Consider the following 6,000-nt stretch of genomic DNA (forward strand, 5'->3'; position numbering starts at 1 on the left):
TGTGCAAATAGATGTTAACAAATATGATGTGATTCGGATTACGGAGACGTGGCTCCAGGATGAGCAGGGCTGGGAACTCAACTTCCAGGGGTATTCAACATTCAGGAAGGATAGAATAAAAGGAAAAGGAGGTGGGGTAGCATTGCTGGTTAAGGAGGAGATTAAGGCAATAGTTAGGAAGGACATTAGCTTGGATGATGTGGAATCTATATGGGTAGAGCTGCAGAACACCAAAGGGCAAAAAACGTTAGTGGGAGTTGTGTACAGACCTCCAAACAGTAGTAGCGATGTTGGGGAGGGCATCAAACAGGAAATTAGGGCTGCGTGCAATAAAGGTGCAGCAGTTATAATGGGTGACTTTAATATGCACATAGATTGGGCTAACCAAATTGGAAGCAATACGGTGGAGGAGGATTTTCTGGAGTGCATAAGGGATGGTTTTTTAGACCAATATGTCGAGGAACCAACTAGGGGGGAGGCCATCTTAGACTGGGTGTTATGTAATGAGAGAGGATTAATTAGCAATCTCGTTGTGCGAGGCCCCTTGGGGAAGAGTGACCAAAATATGGTGGAATTCTGCACTGGGATGGAGAATGAAACAGTTAATTCAGAGACCATGGGTCAGAACTTAAAGAAGGCTAACTTTGAAGGTATGAGGCGTGAATTGGCTAGGATAGATTGGCGAATGATACTTAAGGGGTTGACTGTGGATGGGCAATGGCAGACATTTAGAGACCGCATGGATGAACTACAACAATTGTACATTCCTGTCTGGCATAGAAATAAAAAAGGGAAGGTGGCTCAACCGTGGCTATCAAGGGAAATCAGGGATAGTATTAAAGCCAAGGAAGTGGCATACAAATTGGCCAGAAATAGCAGCGAACCTGGGGACTGGGAGAAATTTAGAACTCAGCAGAGGAGGACAAAGGGTTTGATTAGGGCAGGGAAAATGGAATATGAGAAGAAGCTTGCAGGGAACATTAAGACGGATTGCAAAAGTTTTTATAGATATGTAAAGAGAAAAACGTTAGTAAAGACAAACGTAGGTCCCCTGCAGTCAGAATCAGGGGAAGTCATAACGGGGAACAAAGAAATGGCGGACCAATTGAACAAGTACTTTGGTTCGGTATTCACGAAGGAGGACACGAGCAACCTTCCGGTTATAAAAGGGGTCGGGGGGCCTAGTAAGCAGGAGGAACTGAGGGAAATCCTTATTAGCCGGGAAATTGTGTTGGGGAAATTGATGGGATTGAAGGCCGATAAAGGGGTATGGTGAGAAAGCAGGAATGGGGTACGGAAGTTGCATGTTCAGCCATGAACTCATTGAATGGCGGTGCAGGCTAGAAGGGCCGAATGGCCTACTCCTGCACCTATTTTCTATGTTTCTATGTTTCTAAATCCCCAGGGCCTGATGGACTGCATCCCAGAGTACTTAAGGAGGTGGCCTTGGAAATAGTGGATGCGTTGACAGTCATTTTCCAACATTCCATTGACTCTGGATCAGTTCCTATGGAGTGGAGGGTAGCCAATGTAACCCCACTTTTTAAAAAAGGAGGGAGAGAGAAAACAGGGAATTATAGACCGGTCAGCCTGACATCGGTAGTGGGTAAAATGATGGAATCAATTATTAAGGATGTCATAGCAGTGCATTTGGAAAGAGGTGACATGATAGGTCCAAGTCAGCATGGATTTGTGAAAGGGAAATCATGCTTGACAAATCTTCTGGAATTTTTTGAGGATGTTTCCAGTAGAGTGGATAAGGGTGAACCAGTTGATGTGGTATATTTGGACTTTCAGAAGGCGTTCGACAAGGTCCCACACAAGAGATTGATGTGCAAAGTTAGAGCACATGGGATTGTGGGTAGTGTACTGACATGGATTGAGAACTGGTTGTCAGACAGGAAGCAAAGAGTAGGAGTAAATGGGTACTTTTCAGAATGGCAGGCAGTGACTAGTGGGGTACCGCAAGGTTCTGTGCCGGGGCCCCAGCTGTTTACACTGTACATTAATGATTTAGATGAGGGGATTAAATGTAGTATCTCCAAATTTGCGGATGACACTAAGTTGGGTGGCAGTGTGAGCTGCGAGGAGGATGCTGTGAGGCTGCAGAGCGACTTGGATAGGTTAGGTGAGTGGGCAAATGCATGGCAGATGAAGTATAATGTGGATAAATGTGAGGTTATCCACTTTGGTGGTAAAAATAGAGAGACAGACTATTATCTGAATGGTGACAGATTAGGAAAAGGGGAGGTGCAAAGAGACCTGGGTGTCATGGTACATCAGTCATTGAAGGTTGGCATGCAGGTGCAGCAGGCGGTTAAGAAAGCAAATGGCATGTTGGCCTTCATAGCAAGGGGATTTGAGTACAGGGGCAGGGAGGTGTTGCTACAGTTGTACAGGGCATTGGTGAGGCCACACCTGGAGTATTGTGTACAGTTTTGGTCTCCTAACCTGAGGAAGGACATTCTTGCTATTGAGGGAGTGCAGCGAAGGTTCACCAGACTGATTCCCGGGATGGCGGGACTGACCTATCAAGAAAGACTGGATCAACTGGGCTTGTATTCACTGGAGTTCAGAAGAATGAGAGGGGACCTCATAGAAACATTTAAAATTCTGACGGGGTTAGACAGGTTAGATGCAGGAAGAATGTTCCCAATGTTGGGGAAGTCCAGAACCAGAGGTCACAGTCTAAGGATAAGGGGTAAGCCATTTAGGACCGAGATGCGGAGGAACTTCTTCACCCAGAGAGTGGTGAACCTGTGAAATTCTCTACCACAGAAAGTTGTTGAGGCCAATTCACTAAATATATTCAAAAAGGAGTTAGATGAGGTCCTTACTACTAGGGGGATCAAGGGGTATGGCGAGAAAGCAGGAATGGGGTACTGAAGTTGAATGTTCAGCCATGAACTCATTGAATGGCGGTGCAGGCTAGAAGGGCCGAATGGCCTACTCCTGCACCTATTTTCTATATTTCTATGTTTCTATGTTTCTATGTTATGTCAAAGAATGTTGAACCAAAGCCTCAGTCACTGACACCAAGTTCCTCCCATGTGATATAAACCAACCCTTGTCACTGACAACAAGTGGACTGGGAAAATATGTTAGAGGATAAGACTGTAGAAATGCAATGGCAAACATTTAAGGAGATATTTCATAACTCTCAACAAAGGTTTATTCAAGTGAGAAATAAAGATGCTAAGGGAAGGATGAACCATCCCTGCCTAACTAAGGAAGTAAAGGATGGTATCAAATTGAAAAAAGGCATATAATGTTGCGAACGACAGTGGAAGGCCTGAGGATTGGGAAATTTTTAGAAACCAGCAAAGGACGACGAAAAAATGATAAAGACAGTGAAGATAGCAGATGGAAGCAAATTAGCAAGGAATATGGAAACAGAAAATAAGAGCTTCTACACGGATATAAAACGGAAACGAGCAGCTGAGGTCCCTTAGAAGGTGAAACTGGAGAATTAATAATGGGAAACACGGAAATGGCAGAGACTTTAAAAAATAATTTTGAATCGGTCTTCATGGTAGAGGGCACCTAAAAACTTCCTAATAATTGATAACCAAGGAGCTATTGTGGGGGGCGGGGGAGCGGGGGAGCAATCACTGTCACTAGAGATCAAGTACTAATCAAACTAATGGGACTAAAGACGGACAAGTCCCCTGGACTTGATTACATGCATTCTAGGGTCTGAAAAAAGTGGCTGCTGAGATAGAGGGTGCATCGGTTGTAATCTAACAAAATTCTCTAAATTCTGGCAGGTACCAGTGGACAGGAATACCGCAAATGTAACACCCCTAATTAAAAAAGGAGTGAGACAGAGAGCAGGAACCTATAGACTAGTTAGCCTACAATCTGTCAGTGGGAAAATACTGGAGTCTATCATTAAGGAAAAGTAGCAAGACATTTAGAGAATCATATTGCAGTCAAGCAGAGTCAGCATAATTTTATGAAAGAGAAATCATGTTGACAAATTTCCTGGAGTTGTTCGAGGATGTAACGAGCGAAGTGGATACAGGAGATCCAGTTGATGCTGTATATTTGGATTTCCATAAAGCATTCCATATGGTGCTACACAAAAGGCTAATGCACAAGCTAAGAGCTCATGGGGTTGGGGTTAATGTATCACCGTGGATGGAGGATTGGCAAACTAACAGAAAACAGAGAGTCGGGATAAATGGATCATTTTCAGGTTGGCAAACTGTAACTAGTGGAGTGCCACAGGGATCAGTGCTGGGGCCTCAACTATTTACCATTTATATTAATGACTTGGATGAAGGGACCGAGTGTAACATAATCAAATTTGCTGATGATACAAAGATAGTTGGGAAAACAAGCTGTGAGGAGGACGCAAATAATCTACGAAAGGATATAGCCAGGCTCAGTGAGTGGGCAAAATCTGGCAGATGGACTGTAATGTTTAAAAATGTCAGCTTATCCCCTTTGGTAGTACAAATAAAAAAGCAAATTATTCTTTAAATGGGGACGATTACAAAATGCTGCAGCACGGAGGGATCTGGCGGTTCTTGTACATGAAATGCAAATATTTAGCATGCAGGTACAGCAATAATCAGGAAAGCAAATGGTATGTTGGCCTTTATTGCAAGGGAGATGGAGTATGAAAGTAGGGAAGTCCTGCTATAAATGTACAGGGCGTTGGTAAGACCACACCTGGAGCACTGCACACTGTTTTGGTTTGGACTTGACTCCATTGCCGTGCCAGGGGTTTTGCTACACCAGATGGGGCACACCATTTGGGGATACTGATTCCCCACCAATTCCCATTCCCCTTCTTTCTGGTGGATAATGGAGGGGCCGCTGTGTGTAATGTGCAAGTCAGTAAGAATTGTCAGCCAGCTCTATCTAATTGGAGATTATATTCAGTACAAACGTTTACATTATTGTAGATTGTGTACCAAAGATCAAGGTAGGATTAAAGTAAACGTTCATAATTTTATTTTTGAGAGTTGCTGAATTAAGGGGAAAGATAAAACACAGAGTTTTTAAATGGACACTGCAGCCCCGAGAACACAATCAGCAATATATCCAGAATATTAAGGTCCAGCCCAGTTTCAGGGTTATTATCAGCAGAAACAAACCCCAACTGTGAGAATGAACATGGTTCAGTCGGAATGTGATTAACAGCAGCAATAACAGCAGATTCTAACCCCTTGTGTTACTTGTGAACTCGCTGGTGTGGCAGCAAGTCGGATGACTGAGTGAATCCCTTCCCACACTCAGAGCAGGTGAACAACCTCTCCCCAGTGTGAACTCACTGGTGTGTCAGCAGGTGGGATGGCCGAGTGAATCGCTTCCCACACTCAGAGCAGGTGAACTTGTTCTCCCATGTGTGAACTCGCTGGTATTTCAGCTGGTGGGATGATGCAGTGAATCCCTTTCCACACAGAGAGCAAGTGAATGGCCTCTCCCCAATGTGACTACGTCGATGAATTTCCAGTTCTGACGGCGATCTGAGTCCATTCCCACAGTCACCACATTTCCACGGTTTCTCCGTGGTGTGGGTGTCCTTGTGAATCTCCACGGTTGATCGATCAGTTGAAGCCTAACCCATATGCACAAAACGTTTACAGTTTCTCGGTGCTTTGTATGCTGCGATGTTTTCTTCAGGCTGTGTAACTGGTTAAAGCTCTTTCCACAGTCCGTGCACTGGAACACTCACTCGGGAGTGTGTGTCTCAGTGCCTTTCCAGTCAAACTGATGTTTGAAATCTTTTCCCACAGGCAAGACAGACAAACATTTCTCCTTTCACTTTCAAAGGCCGATGATATTCAGGTCCTGATGCATCGAGTGACTCTGTCAGATCTTAACATGATGTTTGGTTTGTGTTTCCTGTCTGAAAATCTCCCCTTCTAATACGCTGTAAAATGGGATAACAAAACTCATCGCTGTCAGTACAGGACAGAAATTCAGGATATACTCATCTAGTTTCCATGGAACATGCTTATCTCCCTTGTCCTTCCAAAGCTATAAATC

This window comes from Pristiophorus japonicus, unplaced genomic scaffold (genome assembly GCF_044704955.1).
Source record: "Pristiophorus japonicus isolate sPriJap1 unplaced genomic scaffold, sPriJap1.hap1 HAP1_SCAFFOLD_506, whole genome shotgun sequence".
Taxonomy (NCBI): domain Eukaryota; kingdom Metazoa; phylum Chordata; class Chondrichthyes; family Pristiophoridae; genus Pristiophorus; species Pristiophorus japonicus.